Consider the following 17739-nt stretch of genomic DNA (forward strand, 5'->3'; position numbering starts at 1 on the left):
TTACGACGTTTTGGAGAGCAAAGAAAAATTCCAGATTATTTGCCTTTTGTAATGGTAATTTCGTCAAACTATGAGTGAGTAAATATTTACGATTACAATGCATCTATTATTAGTGAAGGACATGCATGCATAAAAAGATGATTGCCAGGAGGTCGGCTAACATTCCCCCGTACATTTATAGGGGCTTCTACTTCCAATCCAATTCAACAAATCTCAGTGACTTTACATGTCTGTTTGCTCAATCTGAAGTAGGCCTAGACATTTTGTTCATAATTCATATTAATGAAAACCTCTGGGAGTACTAAATGTTGAACTGGATGTTCCTTAAAATTCATTGATAATCAATAACATTACATGTGGTGTAAAATGTTCCCTTATTTATAACTAGGATTTTCATGGAAATAGATGTTGGCTATAATAGCTGAACATTGTCTAAAATGCATGTATGGGTCCAGCTCAAACACCGAGAGAAGAGAGCTGTCCCTGGGGTTTTCTACCCGGAGAGCCCCGGCAGTGTGAAGGCGCTCAGTAAAGCTGTGCTCTTTAAGTGCGTGTTTTGATATCTCTCCATTTATCACAAAACCCGTCTCACATCTCAGTGGCCGTCGCGCGCAGGCAGAGGGACTTCCCCCGTGCCATGAACTGCGCCCTTTGTTGTTAATGAACGTAATCCTCCTCACAACATAATTCGGTATTCCGAGTCTCCATATTGAATACTTAGACTTGATGTGCGTGTGTGGTCAATAACGAATTACATCCTAATAACACTAACTTTTTCTGCAATGGGACTCATCACAACCCATTCTTAAAATCATGCCAATATTGGTTGCTATCTTCAAACATAAGCTATAGTTCAGTATTAGTGAAGGGTCGAGGGTTCAAAAGAGGCCAACAACTAATTTATTTTACCTAGGCAAGTCAGTCAAGAACAAATTCTTATTTTCAATGACAGGCCTAGGAACATGGGTTAACTGCCTTGTTCAGGGGCAGAACGACAGATTTGTACCTTATCAGCTCGGGGATTCGAACTTGCAACCTCTCGGTTACTAGTCCAACGCTCTAACCACTAGGCTGTTTTAGAGGTGCCAGGTTACCAAACTCTCACTATAGGTGCTCTACAGGATGAATCATGAATGATATTAAAATTGCTTGCATTAGCCTATAACAACATAGTAATTGTTGGCCAATGAAACCAACATAATTTATGTGGGTAGTACAATATTAATATTTAGGATAAAAACATCGAAAAGTAATGTCGTCTTGTAAATGTAATGTAAAACAACGACAACAACCACGTGTGACATATTTGAAATTGTGAGTCCTTTCATCTAACATCCATTTCAAACGAGGGTTTTCTCTTCATCAGCAGGATCTTAATTGTGAAACTTCAAAGTGATTATTTTTTTCCCGAAACGTTTGAAAATTAGTGAGTGCATTCCAATTGAAGTGGAGTATCCACATGTGGAGCCAAGTCAACGACAGGCTCAACGCTATCGACCAGCGCAAATCGAAGACTGATGTTCTATACACAGAAGCATTCATGTCACTTGGTCGCCATAGTTTAGTGGCGCAACATCCGTAAAGGAGCATGGATCATATTCCCCTTTGTCTTATATCTCCAACATTTTCAACACCCCTCCCACCGTCTGTTCAGTACTTCTTAATAGCGTATTTTATTTCACTAGTGCGGCGAAGAGTATCCAAGGCAAGTCAGGATAGTCATTCACCTATACTGTAGCCAGCTGAAAGTTGTGACCTATTATACTGTAGCTGAGTAATATGACTTTCCTGTTATCAAGTGTTACTTTGCCCATATGAAGTTTCAACCAAGTCTTTTAGGCCACATGTTAAACTAGGCCTACATTATATTGTTAATGAATACAAACATGTAGTATTACTATAACTAGGGGTTCACAGCGAATTTCACTTAAACCTTCATATTCGAAGCTCACTTAAACCAGACAGGTCACCCATGATACAAGTCAGTTTTCCACGTCCATCCATGTCTGAGGACCTCCAGAGATGATATAGAAACCGGCCACTAGGGGCAACCGTGAGCACTGTTACCTTCAAGTAGGTATTGATTTTGAAAGAGGGTTGTGGACAGGGATGGATGATGGATGTAAGCATCTGCCTCTGATTCCAAAGTTTGCAAATTCAAATCCACCAATACATTGTCTTTTTTTATATTCAGAGTTAATACCCTAAGAATTTGGAGTAAATGCCTGAACTTAACCCTATTCTTAAAAATTCAGGTTAGGGCTGGGGTTAAACTTACCCTTAAACACTTTGAAATTTGACGTTTGAGAAACATGATGAACATTTAATTCTGACATGAGACTGTGAGAGCTGGTAGACTTAAACCATAATATTCACAGCCCTGCTTGACCTAGAGACTTATAAAACTATGTACGGTGCATTTGGTAAGTATTCAGACCCCTTGACTTTTTACCCATTTTGTTATATTACAGCCTTATTCTAAAATTGATTATTCATTTTTTCTCATACATTTTCAGACAATACCCCATAATGACAAAGTGAAAACAGGTTTTTTGACATTTTTGCAGATTTATTCAATATACAAAACAGAAATACCTTATTTACATAAGAATTCAGATCCTTTGCCATGAGACTCGAAATTGAGCTCAGGTGCATCCTGTTTCCATTGATCATCCTTGAGATGTTTCTATAACTTGATTGGAGTCCACCTGTGGTAAATTCAATTGATTGGACATGATTTGGAAAGGCACACACCTATCTATATCAGGTCCCACAATTCACAGTGCATGTCAGAGCAAAAACCAAGCCATGAGGTCGAAGGAATTGTCCTTAGAGCTCCGAGACAGGATTGTGTCGAGGCACAGATCTGAGGAAGAATATCAAAAAATGTCAGCAGCATTGAAGGTCCCCAAGAACACAGTGGCCATCATTCTTAAATGGAAGAAGTTTGGAACCACCAAGACTCTTCCTAGAGCTGGCCGCCTGGCCAAACTGAGCAATTGGGGAGAAGATTCTTGGGCTGGGAAGTGACCAAGAAACCAATGGACACTCTGGCAGAGCTCTAGAGTACATCTGTGGAGATGAGATAAACGTCCAGAAGGACAACAATCTCTGCAGCACTCCACCAATCAGGCCTTTATGGTAGAGCGGCTTGACGGAAGCCACTCCTCAGTAAAAGGCACATGACAGCCCGCTTGGAGTTTGCCAAAAGGCACCTAAAGGACTCTGACCATGAGAAATAAGATTCTCTGGTCTGATGAAACAAAGACTGAACTCTTTGGTCTGAATGCCAAGCGTCACGTCTGGAGGAAACCTGGCACTATCCCTACGGTGAGGCATGGTGGTGGCAGCATCATCATGCTGTGGGGATGTTTTTCAGCGGAAGGGACTGGCAGAATAGTTAGGATGAGGGAAAGATGAACGGCGCAAAGTACAGAGAAATCCTTGATGAAAACCTCCAGAGTGCTCAGGACCTCAGACTGGGGCGAAGGCACACAGCTTAGAGGGGCAAATCCCACACAACACATTACTGAGTACCACTCTTCATAATTTCAATCATGGTTATGGCTGCATCAGGCTATTGGTATGCTTGTAATCGCCAAGGACTAATGAGTTTTTTTAGGATTAGAAGAAAAGGGAAAGAGCTAAGCACAAGCAAAACCTAGTTCAGTCTGCTCTCCAACAGACAATGCATGAGTGGCTTCGGGAAATGTCTCTGAATGTCCTTGAGTGGCGCAGCAGGAGCTCTGATAATAGCTGTGCAGCGACGCTCCCCATCCAACCTGACAGAGCTTGAGAGAATCTGCAGAGAAGAATGATAAAACTCCACAAATACAGGTGTGCCAAGCTTGTAGTGACATACGCAAGAAGAATCGAAGCTGCCAAAGTTGCTTCAGCAATGTACTGAGTAAAGGGTCTGAATACTTATGTAAATGTTCATTTTTGCTTGCAGATATTCTTCTTCTCATAATGTCAAAGTGGAATGACGTTTTTAGAAATGTTTACAAATTAATAAAACATGAAAAGCTGAAATGACTTGAGTCAATAAGTATTCAACCCCTTTGTTGTGGCAAGCGTAAATAAGTTTAGGAGTAAAAATGTGCTTAACAAGTCTCATAATAAGTTGCATGGACTAACTCTGTGTGCAATAATAGTGTTTAACATTATTTTTGAATGACTACCTCATCTCTGTAACACACACATACAATTATCTGTAAGGTCCCTCAGTCGAGCAGTGAATTTCAAACACAGATTCAACCACAAAGACCAGATAGGTTATCCAATGCCTCGAAAAGAAGGGCACCTATTGGTAGATGGGTAAAACTATAAAAAGCAGACATTGAATGTCCCTTTGAGCATTGTGAAGTTATTGCACTTTGGATGGTGTATCAATACACCCAGTCACCACACAGACGTCCTTCCTAACTCAGTTGCCGGAGAGAAAGGAAACCGCTCAGGGATTTCACCATGAGGCCAGTGGAGACATTAAAACGGTTACAGAGTTTAATGGCTGTGATTAGGAGAAAACTGAGAATGGATCAACAACATTGTAGTTACTCCACAATACTAACCTAAATGATAAAGTGAAAAGGAAGCAAGCCTGTACAGAATACAAATATTCCAAAACATGCATCCTGTTTGCAATAAGGCACTAAAGTAAAACTGCAAAAAATGTGGCAAAAAAATAAGTTTGTGTCCTGAATACAAAGCCTTATGTTTGGGGCAAATCCCATACAACACATTACTGAGTACCACTCTTCATAATTTCAATCATGGTGATGGCTGCATCAGGCTATTGGTATGCTTGTCATCGCCAAGGACTAATGAGTTTTTTTAGGATTAGAAGAAAAGGGAAAGAGCTAAGCACAAGCAAAACCTAGTTCAGTCTGCTCTCCAACAGACACTGGGAGACAAATTCACCCTTTACCAGGACAATAACCTAAACCCCAAGGCACAAATATATTGGAGTTGCTCACCAAGATATCCTTGAATGTTGCTGAGTGGCCTAGTTACAGTTTTTACGTAAATCGTCTTGAAAATCTATGGCAAAACTTGAAATTGGCCATCAAGCAATGATCAACAACCAATTTGACAGAGCTTGAAGAATGTTAAAAAGAATAATGTGAAAATATTGTACAATCCAGGTGTGTAAAGCTCTTAGAGACTTACCAAGAAAGACTCACAGCTGTAATTGCTGCCAAATGTGTTTCTAATATGTATTGACTCAGGGGTGTAAAAACTGTGTAAATGAGACATTTCTGTATTTTATTTTAAATTAGCAAAAAATTCTAAAATCATGTTTTCACTTTGTGAAATGGGGTATTGGGGTATTGTGTGTAGATGGGTAAATTTCTGTTTTTGTCAAATCAATTTGGAATTCAGTCTAACACAAAATGTTGAATAAGCCAGGGGGTATAAAAACTTTCTGAAGGCACTGTATACTAGAATATCATCTGTTCAAAACAGTCTGAGAGAAGGGGATAGCCTACCTAACATAAATCAAACCGTCTGAAATTGAAAACATATAATTGTTAAGAGTTAATGGTACACAAAAAAATGAATAATTTGATCAATAATATAAAAACAATTTCCTGTAAGAATCATCCATCTGTTTTCATCATTTTGTAATTTTCTCATAAATTGATGCCAGACATCTAGCCTATAACGTGCCCACGTCTCTTTGGCTACAAATAGACCTATGAATTGAGGTAGCCTAATTGTCATGTTTGACACACATTTCTATCGTAATATACACCGCGGACATTTAGCTACACTTTTAATTCAAATTTGATTTCTTTGCGGGGAGTGTAAAAATCTATTTTGTGAACACAGAAGTTGTCTTCTCCTTATAAGAGTATTACCCCTTCTGTTTGTTTGGCATTGGAAACGGCAGGCTGAATAATCATTTGAGCATCTGTGATCAATCTGGGCTCCTCTACATTAAAACAGCCTAATAGGACCCAGTTGCACTGTTTATTCATTTCCACCAATGGATGGCCAAAAGAGAAAAATCTACATGTTCAACCATCGATATAAGATGACTGTTTACTTTTCTATGATGATTATAGGTGGGAAAAAACGGTCAACCTTTTCATAATGGTGTAAGCCACCAGGGCATTATTTAGCCCACAGTATAACGTGGCCAATTGATGCAGTGGTTTTGTATTTTTACTGAGTACCGAGGTTAGGGTAACCTTTGGCATCTGTGACAGCTTGGGGTCCTGGGAAAATACTGAGTAGACTCCCCTCACATGCAGATGCTCCAATTTTTTGAAAACAAACACATGCATGGGCTGGCAGTAGTTTGTAAACAAAGATACACTTATAATGATTTACTAGGTAGTTTTGCAGAAGATGACAAGAAATGATATCAAGCAAAGAAATGTATCTTCATAATGAAGTAATTACATGGCAGATATTTGCAAACCAGCATGTTTTAGGTGAACAGATTTAGCTAAAGACTGTCAAAGACATTTACAATTTTAATTTAATAAACTTTACCAATATAAAAAAGTATATGTCTGTGTATGTTTTTATTTTCTGACTCATAATCCAGCCAAATCATGATATATGGCAGATTGTGTTTCCTAAATGTCAGTGAGCTCTCCATTTAGAATTCTTCAACAAATTGACTTAATTCATTGTCAAATCATCATCTTTGCACAGGGCAGGGAATAGCTAACCTGCAATATCAATAAGTTAAGAAATCTGGTACTCTAGAGATCGATAGTTCAATGATTTATCCCAAAAAATGTTGAGATATGCTAGCTTCAAAGGAATGCCCACTGAACAGACACACAGTCTCATTTAGTATGGCATCTGTTGGTTCCTGCCTCTCCAGATTTTTAGGACAAGTGCCAACACCAACTGTACAGTACTGTACTACAGCTATGCTCTGTTCTGCTCTCATTTGTGCTGGTCTGCTCTGCTCTCAGTTTAAAAACTGGGCAGAGGAGCATAAGGACAACATTGAACCCATCTTTTACATAATTCATGGTCACACTCCACATTGAATAATATGTTACATGGGATTCTACATTCTGATGTAACTACAGTGTTGCCCCTTTCAGAATATTTATTGTAATTCTGATATGGCCTGATAAACATGTAAATATTAACACAATTATTTTGGATTTATCCTCTGGTAACGGACTGTTCTAATGTTCTGAATATAATTCCAGGGGATTGTTAATTACAGTCAATATTAATGGTGTTTGTTTATGAAAGGCCTGTTGCCTGTCTTGAGGCTTTTAGACTTGTATTGGGTATTTGCGGTTTTATTTGGTGCCTTCATTTAGGCCTCCCACCATTACTAGAGAGCCGGTCTGTAGAGAATAGACTACAGACTATAGTATCTGTTGCCATCTGGTTTGAGGGCAAAATAATTCAACGTGGCAAAAATACCAGATTCTGCTGAACATTAGTGTACAAATCAGTGGGAGGCCGTGGGGGAATATCTTGGTCTCTTTGGATTGTTATTTTTCCTCATGTATTTTCTGTCTGCTATTTTCCCACAGGGCAAAGAGGCCTCAGATTCAAAGAAGGCATGACATTTACGTTATACCCTGAAATATATTGCATATTTGCAGGAAAAATACAGTAATGTATTGACAATTCTTCCAAATCAAACATCGCCCTCTCTGCTCTCACTTGCTCTCTCTTGCTCTCTTTCACTGTTTTTATCCATTCATCTACTGCACTTCCTTATCAAGCTTTGTATTTATCAATTTATTTATCTCCTCACATCACTCTCTGTCTCCATTAATCCCTCCTCCCTCCAGTGGTGGGTTGTGATATATATATCTTTTTAGCATTTAACATTTTAGTCATTTAGCAAATGCTCTTATCCAGAGTTAATTACATTTAGCGCATTCATCTTAAGGTAGCTAGGTGAGACAACTTTAGAGAGTTCTGGAGATTGATTCCACAAGTTAATTCTACCTAACTCAGTGGAGACCGAAGGGATATCCACAATTAGTTATCCCTGTGATTTGGTCTGGTGACTCGTATTTCTGTAATTTAACAATGACTTAAGGTATGGCGGAAGTTTGCACAAGAGGGCTTTATAAACAAAAGGGCAGTGCATTAATCTACGAGATTTAAGAGAGGGCCAGCCTGCTTTCTGATACAGAATGCAGTGATAGGTCCAGTACCAATCACAGTAATAAAGCTTAGTGATCTATGATAAACTGCATCCAATGGCTTCAATACATTGGCAGCTGCATTCATATAGACGATATCGCCATAGTCTAAAGGCAGAACAACTGTCAACTGAATGATTTGCTATTTAACAAACGGCATGCCCTATTCGATAGAGGAAGCCCATTTTAACTTACCCATTAAAATGCTTTTTGAAAGATAGCTGTTCGTCAATCCAGATACCCAGATATTTATATGCTTGAACACAATCAATGTGATAACCATCCTATGCACATATTCATAAATCATCAGATACTGTTGATTTGTAAGCTTTTTGGAAAATAACATATACATAGTTCTACTTGCATTAAGAACCAGTTTTAGTTCAAAAAAAGCTTTCTGCTAAGAAAAAAATGGCAGATTGCAGTTCTGAAAGAGCCTTGTCAACAGAAGGGGCAACAAAATCCACAATTATGGCAACGAAAATGTTTCCCAACGAAAATTTGAATTTCTATTGGTATTCAGGTAGGTCCCTGCCTGTTTCGTCTCATTTGTTTCCGCTTGGTTCCGTTAAGTTCCTTGTGAATACACCCTTGATGTTGTTAGGGTTAGTAGCCAAACAGACCTCCAGGAAAATAAATCATAATAAAAGCAGAATGAATACAAATCAATAGTATAAATATAAATGATAAATTATATACATTGTGGTGTTTTATCCTTCCGTTCGTAGCAGGTTCATGTTATGTTTTATTTTGGTCCCGAAGAGGAATATGAAAGGGTTTGTGTGGGGAGGATATTGTGCTGTGTGGGCATCGAACCCTGTAAGAGCAAGAATATCTATTAAATATTTATTGTTGAGAGATGAACTGAATGTTGGGATTTTACTGGATATTTCATAATGGGTCACTGAATTGCATCATCTTCCTAATTGAAGATGTGTATAAAGACAAAATTGAACTACAAATCGTAATCCCAAGACACATAATAAATACCAACTGCGCATACACTTTCTTAATCTTAATGACACTTGCTCTAGTTAGCTTCTGGTATTATTTTAAGAGGTTCAGATATTTGTATGCAACATTGTATTCTGTATTTAGTTGTTTTTCTGGACTTGACTTAAAATGTTCAATGACCTCCTATTAAATGACTATTAAACTTTGCCTGGTGGTTGCATCATGTGCTGGCCAAAACCCTACACTGTAAAAACCAAGTGTTTACTGTATGATCTGAACATATAACGAAACACTTTTCTGTAAGACTTTTTAAACGCGTCAAGGCATTTAAAATGTCAATGAAAACGCATCACAGTGTTTATATTGTAAACACCAGAACATGTTTAGTCACTGTAATACTTTTTAAGCAAATGAACGCATTTATTCAGCACACTAACACTGGGAGAGTTGTTTTAACACTGTCGGGTGTAAAGCAGTATTTGCATGTTTCCCAGCAGGCCTTTCGAGAACATGTGAGAGATACCCACCCATGACTGTGTTTGTTAGTGACAGAGACATGGTTGTTGCATTCAATAAATACACTTCCTCCTAAAGCCTTTGTCAAATTACTATGCAAGTGAATGTTTCAAAAGGCCTTTAGTTGTGGCCTTTTTATCCTTGACATTGTGGTCTGAAAATCCTTTAGGCCAAAGTCGGGAACTGAATTGCATCGGTGAAAGAGCTGTTCGTTTGGCTCTCTGATTTGCATACTGCTACTACTTCATCTTGAGCTCAAAGCATTTCTCTATAGGTAAGTTGCTAAATAATAATATGTATGGGGCGAATCCTTACTGCAAAAACAACAAATAGTGGGGAGAGCGCATCAATCTGGTCTACGCTGAGATAATGGTAGCCTACCTTTTTCATGATTCTAGGTCGATTTTTAAAACATTTTTAACGAAAAGCCGTTTGGGAGCCAAAAGAGCCAGGTCTTTTTACACGAACGGAGCCAAATGAGCAGGTTCACCAAAAAGGCTTGGAATGCCTATCACTATGGGCCACATCAGACCTTGAAGTCACAATACGTTGGTTGTGGAGTGATTAGTAATTCCTATTGGAATACAGCCAAAGGAAGGATATCCCAAAATTTCAATATTTTATCTCCCACAACCTGCACTCAGAATGACTAGCATGGCGAGGAACTTAACTAACAAGACTACCTAAACCATCTAAACTGGAACAACCATCTCAGTAACAGGTGCAATAAGTCCAACCCTTTACAGTATAGACATGTTTTAGTTATTTATCTTTTAATTGTATAAGATCAATAAATCAATCAATGTGCATGAGGAAACAGATATATATAAAAAAACGAGTCTAAAAAAAAAATCAAGCTGCGATAAAGCATGCTGGGAAATATGATAATGTGGCTCGTCCCATGTCTTTTTAACTCTGAGAGAGTTAACGGAAATGAACAACACAGTCGAGTAACAACAACACCATGCAATTTAAAATATTCTTTGAATCAACTGGCCTGTTCAGTTGTGCTGAAATATAGGTAAGCTGACAGACATTCCATGAATAAAAGGCATGGAAAGTCATCAATTTATAATGACTAAATGCACTCTAAACATGATGATGGGAAAGTAAACACTAGTGTTTAAAATCCGAACACTTAGGAGATATTGGTGGTCTCCTGGTTGGAAACTGACTGGAAAAATCTGACTATTATGTTTAATATTGTATTCTAAATGCCTGTGTTTAAGGTGAGAACACTTATTAGCAAATCTAAATGCATGCTGTTTAAGTTTGAAACACTGACGTTTAGGTTTTAAGAGTGTCACATTTCATGGTTTTACAGTGTAATAGGAGCGTGTTAGTCAGTCACAGCCTGTAGCATGAATTAATTTGGCTAATGTGAAGATGGATCAAGTTCCCCTTGGCAGAGGAACGCTCCAACCAACATGTTAACAACGTCTTTAGAGACCGATGAGGCCCATTTACAGTAAGTGTCTATTTAAGAGAGATAGACAGAGAGTGTGTCTGTGTGTTTCTATAGCGGGCTATAAGGGGTCCCTACGGTGTCGGTCACAGAGAGCAAGGCCATTTGACACAGACACACAGACATGCTTTTATAGAGCCCAGCTACACTTTCTCAAATCATGCAATTAGAGTGAGTTCTACAGAGAAAGACACTTTCCGTTACTCCTCTGTCTTCGATGGGAGGGACGAGAGAGAGAGAGAGAGAGAGAGAGAGAGAGAGAGAGAGAGAGAGGCTGCAGTAATTTACAAATCTTGATTTATGCCCTGTTGAGCCAGGCTCATTAGGGTTAATTAGCAACAGCATACAGAATGACGGAGCAGAGGAAAGGGACAGAGGGGAAAGAGAAGGGGGGAGGAAGGGGAGACGAGTTGTGGAGGAGGGAGAAGTGTAGTACATAGAGGGAGAGAGAGGGAGAAATGTAGGGGAACATAGAGGTGACGGGGAGGAATGGAAGAGTAGAGAAGAATGTGGGGTGGGGGGGGGGTGGAAAAGTAAGGACGAGAGCAGAGGAATCAGGTACAGGGGAAACAGAGGAAAGGAGGAGGGAGGGAGAGGGGCATAGAGGGGAACAGGAGAAAGGAAGACAGAGGAGAAGGGGGAGGGGAGATGGGACGGGGGAGAGCAAAGGAGTAGAAAGGGGGGGTCACCATCTGTAAATGTCCCTAAACAGAGTCACTGCCCCCCCCCCCCCCCCCCCCCCCATCTGTCTAGTTGGGTCCCTATGTCCCCTTGGGCACCCCATTGTTGGAGTTGTTGGTATTCACTGGTACTGGAGCTCAGGGGTACACAGAATCAACCCCTCTCTCAATGCAGGGGCCTGGGGTGTTTTTGAGTATATGTGAACATAAACATGTTACACACACACACACACACACACACACACACACACACACACACACACACACGGTCTGGGGTATTCCATTGGGTGTAAGTGTGTGTGCGTACGTGTGAGGGAGGGAGTGAGAGAGAGGATAGAGTCCTGGTAGGAGCCATCAGGCAGCACACTGAGCCTGTGTCTGTTGGCTGAAGGCTGGCTTTGATGGGCCAAATCACTGCCTCTCATCTCTCACACACCTCTATCCTTTCTCTATGGGGATAAGCAGCTGTAAGTGCTCCGTAAAATATGTCACTATACTGTACTTACACTCTACCTGTAAGAACTAAGTGAATCCATAGGTATTAACGACATCTATTGTAAAAAAGGACTGATTTTGTGACAAGTGTATAAGTCCTCCTATATGCAAAAAAATGTACCTTGTATTGGAGTACTGTGCAAATTAAAAACCAATCCCTTTTGATCAACTGAACGCAAACTCAAGACTTCAAACGAACTGGAAAAAAAAGGTTGCTTTTAAATTGCTAAAATGATATTTGAAAGCTATTGTAAGGGCTGTCGGGAGAGAGAGTAGACCAAGGCGCAGCGGAGTTAGTGTTCATCATGATTTTAATTGAACAACGTGAACACTTTACAAAAACAAGAAAACTGACAGCCAAACAGTCCTGTCAGGTGCAAAACACTCAACAGAAACAATCCCCCACAAAACCCAAAGGAAAAACAGGCTCCTTATGTGTGACTCCCAATCAGCAACAATGAACTTCAGCTGTGCCTGATTGGGAGCCACACACACGGCCCAAAACAAAGAAATACAAAAACATAGAAAAATGAACATAGAACGCCCACCCAATGTAACACCCTGGCCTAACCAAAATAAAGAACAAAAAACCCCACTCTATGGCCAGGGTGTTACAGCTATCCAACATTTGAGCACAGAATGGGCATCAACACTGTCAAATGACCTGAGAGGCTGGATGAGTGAGGTCAAATGACCTGACCTTGATCTCATTGCAGGAAGTCTTCCTCCAATTTCCCATCCACCCAGTCAGAGGCAGCGCCAAGTTTCCCCTTCAAATGAACATCACAGCATCAAACCTAAATACTTCTATGGGAAATAATCTTTACCGGATAAAAGTTGTTTAGTGCAGCACACATTGCCAGAAGAATGAACCAGTGGAGCAGGCTTGTCCAAGGATTCACACAAAGTTACAATACGTTGATGTAGAGTATCTAGGATTAGAAATGAAGGGAATTAGAGGATGGTCTTCCCTTTTTACAGCCTGTACTCTCTCTTTTGCTCTCTGTTGTGCTTTAAGGCAAAACCCACCTGTCACCGTCTGTCTCCACTCCAGGCAGGTGTTGAGGTAGAGGAGGGAAAAAACCATCAGAAGTCAAAACCAGCATCTGTGGCCACAAGCAATTTTTTTATATATTTTTTTATTTTACCTTTTTTAACTAGTGAAGTCAGTTAAGAACATATTCTTATTTTCAATGACGGCCTAGGAACAGTGGGTTAACTGCCTTGTTCAGGGGCAGAACGACAGATTTTTACTTTGTCACGTCAGGAATTCGATCGTGCAACTTTTCGGTTACTAGTCCAACACTCTAACCACTAGGCTACCTGCCGCCCCAATCATTAAGTTCATTCCCCCTCAATTTGATACTCTTAATATATAGCTAGGTGAGATACTCACTGAAAGAGAGAGAAAAAGAGAGGATTCACTGTCACGTTAAATATAGAATTTAACGTATAACAGGCGTTAATGATTCTAAGCCCCGACCAGGGGGAGAAGTAGAGGATCCCCTTCACAATATTAAAGAGCTAACTTAACACACACAGGAAAAGACCAGAAAGCAAAATGGCCCCCAGCCTTTGGAGAGCTTTTGTGCCTGCTTAAAAGTTGTTTTCCTGCAGAATTAGGTGATTGACTAATGGTGTAAATGCTGTTAATTACCCACGCCAGAACCCCAAACAGGCTTTTCTGCCTGTAACTAATAAGAAATCAATTAGCTAATGAATTGGTCGTTAATTGGAAAAGCTAATCTTGGCCGATATATTTTTCATGATTTCTTTCTGTGTGTGGATGTGTCTGTGTATCTGTGTGTGTGCCTATGATACCGGCTAATTGCTGTTGTCATACGGCACTCTCAGCTTTCAGCATTCAGCATTGCCTAATGAACCTTCATTAGATCATAACTGGCACTCTTGGAAGAATTGCAGGCTAAACCTGCTTCCCAATTATTTTTAATTGCCAGAATTCGCACAAGCAAGTGCTGCACCTTTGCCGAACAGGAGAGCCGTGTCTGGCTTCGCACTTGTCTCCTTCATTACTTCATTTGAAGATGGTTAGATGGCGGGGCAGGGTCTCTTTACAGGCTGCTGTTGTCTGTCTTTATCTAAACAGCTCCATCAGCTCAAACCAGTGGGCTTATTGTTGCTTATTGTTTCTCTTCCCTTCTTCACTTTGATTTGTGGCAGCAAGAAATGCTGCTCCTTCTGTCACGGCAGGGATTGGTGTCTGTGTCACCTATGTACACACATACAGACGTTGTAGAGACAGAAACACACTCGTTCATGAGGAAACTGACAATTGCACAAACACACAAGCACATACACACACACACGCACACATGAAAACACGCACGCACACACACACATAGTCTGTGCCACAGTGGCCTACAGCACCTGTATGTGTCAGCTGACAAAAAAAAGGAGAGAGAGCATTCCTCCTGGGCATGAATAATTAAGAAAATAAAAAAGAGCCCTGTTTTTCCTTTTCCCTTTCTCTCCTTATTATTCACTATTGGGGAAATTCCGACCTAAGTTAAGTGCACATATATGGAACGTAATTCCTTTCTTATGCACTTTTCTCTCTATGCGTATTCTGACCTTGAACCTAAGCATGACAATAGTATGCTATTCACCAACTATTCGTTTGGGGTGGAGATCAAATAAAATAAGACGTGCTGGAGGTGTGTCTACAGACACGCCGTATTCTGACCTTGACTTAATTCCCTAATAATTCCACCACTTTTATGCATGAGGAAACCATGAATAAGGTCTATAGCGAACCTACTTCATTTTTTCAGATAGAAATAACACCATACTAGGTAAATGACTAATCCGTTTGGATAAGGGAATTGTAAACATGAATTACACTAGTTCTAGCTCTATTTGAATTGCTGGAAACAAACGTGAAACCAGTCAAATGGCAGCAAACTGAAGCATATCAACATATCAACTTTCCCACAGTAAAGTTTATGAAATGCTGTGCCATTATGCTGAATTTAAATTGTACAGCTTTTTAACTTGCTCTCGCGAATGTGTTCGTTATAGGCTACCCCTACTAACTCTTCATATTTCTGTCATGTCAAATATTAGCCACTATCCGTATCAACTGTCGGTAGACCTAATAACCACACATATTCAACTTCCAGTGTATTATTATCCAGTGTATCATCTATCACTCCAGCGTTTAATTGCTAAATTGTAATTATTTCGCCACTATGGCCTATTTATTGCTTTACCTCCCTTATCTTACCTCATTTGCACACACTGTATATAGACTTTTTTCTATTGTGTTATTGACTGTATGTTTTGTTTATTCCATGTGTAACTCTGCGTTGTTGTTTGTGTCGCACTGCTTTGCTTTATCTTGGCCAGGTCGCAGTTGTAAATGAGAACTTGTTCTCAACTAGCATGCCTGGTTAAATAAAGGTGAAATAAAATAAATCATTGTTTTTATTTCCCTTCAGTTGATATAGCCTACATTATCATTCCACTTAATTACATTGTTTCGTTAACCTTCATTTGCTTCTTCTGTGAAAGCCATCATGGCCGTGTGGTTGTTGCTGAGGATCATTAGTAACAGTGGATAATATATTAAAAAGACATGTATGCTAATTAAATCATTATGGAGCGAAGCTGTAACTGTTTGAACGTGATGCATGGCGCAATCTTGGCCATGTCATCACACTGTCCCATGGTTAGTGCAGGCAATAGACGAGGGTATAGCCTACTATTGTACACTATTCTCCCTATTATAATTCTATGTACACCAATTGGTGCTGAAACGGAGGCGAATAAGCATATATTTAGATGGATTTCTTTCATTGATCCCTAATATTCTGAACTCGTTCTGTAGTTATATTCTATTGAGACTGTCTACAATATTCTAACTAAAAGGTACACCGTATTTAAACTGATGGTTTAAGATACATGTACTGAAAACCCTATTGAATGAAAACTCAACAAGAAAATCTGTTGGCCTATTCAGAGCACGCTAGGTAGCCACACCTGCAGAGCTCGTTACACGACTGAATAAGGTAAGTCTGAATACCAAATACTGAGAAGTGTTTAGGAAAGGCGTGCGTAGGAAAGGCATACATTTCCTAAGTCATAACCGGCCTGATTGATCATTTTAAAGCAAAGCTGTTTATCACTGTCAACTGCATTGAAAATGCCTGTTTGGCCACAAGTCTGACAGTGCCAACTGCTGCTAGCTAACTATCTCCCGGCTCTATCAAATCTCTCCCTGTAGATAGGCAATTTAGCTGTGGCATTCCTGTTTAGAGAGGCAGTCTTGTCACTAGCTAGCTAGCCATTCATACCCAAGTATGAAGCACATTAACATCCTCTTTCACTTACACTTTAAACGCAAAAGGTAACATAATAAAACATGTTATAAAGCATTAAATGTATGTACTTCATAGAAAGTGTTACCGCAAGTTTGAATTCTACCTCGAAAAATAACTCAACCCTCCAAACAATTTCCTCTTCTGAAACAAACTGCTATTCTGCCTGTCTCAGTAATCCAGCTAATATGCTTTCGGTGTCGTATGTGTGTGTGCACGCGCATGTGTGTGTGTGTGTGGTGACAGACAGTCGAAAGAGGGCTGGACCCACTTCACTGATGGCCCAGGTTTTGATAGACATCTGGTGCTCCATTCATCCACTATCAATATTTAGCAATAAAACATCCCAAATGTGTGGCGGTGTCGCAGCCGAGAACGTGTCAGAGTCCTGGAAGTGATGAAGAGGGACTCTGGTTTCGCCTGTCAAACAGAAAGTACACTGTAAAACAGGATAAGTTCTGGCTACTCAAACATTTTTAGGAAACTGATTACATAAAAAAAACAAGTTAAGAAACTTAAATAGCTGAAGTGAGCAGTACTACCTTCATATGAGTAATACAAATGCAGTTTTTGTAAGCTATACTTTTATTCAAGGGTACAACTTTCATTTTTGTCCCCCCCATTGGAATGTGATACAAAACGAGACAATGGTGTGCTTTAGGGTCATGCGGACGCCTCCGAGCGGTCAGGTAGGCTGTTTGGAGTGTTTACCCGACTGGATAAAAAAAATGTAATAATAACTACGTCTCCCCCACTTCTAAAACCAAAGTTGCGCCCCTGCTTAAACGTAATGCCCCCACTAAGCAACGCCTCCAGTATTTTCACAGTGTGCCTTGCCTTTTCGATTGAATTGGGAGTGGGAGTTACCACCCATGCCTCTATTTGTTTTTGACAGAGGCATGGTTGTTGAAGTCATTCATTTTCAATCCCATGGCCTTCACCAAGTGAGTTCTTAGGCAAATATTATAATTGAACCATTACATATATCATAACGCCTTATTTAGTTTATAGGCCACATCAGGCCTGCAAGTAGGGTTGCAAAATTCTACAAACTTTCCCAAACATTTTCAATAATAATAATAAAAAACCTGGGAAATGTACCAGAACATTGCAACCCTAACTGTAATTCACATTATGCTGGTTTGTAAAGT

The sequence above is a fragment of the Salmo salar genome, chromosome 25, assembly GCF_965601325.2.
Source record: "Salmo salar chromosome 25, fSalSal1, whole genome shotgun sequence".
Lineage (NCBI taxonomy): Eukaryota > Metazoa > Chordata > Actinopteri > Salmoniformes > Salmonidae > Salmo > Salmo salar.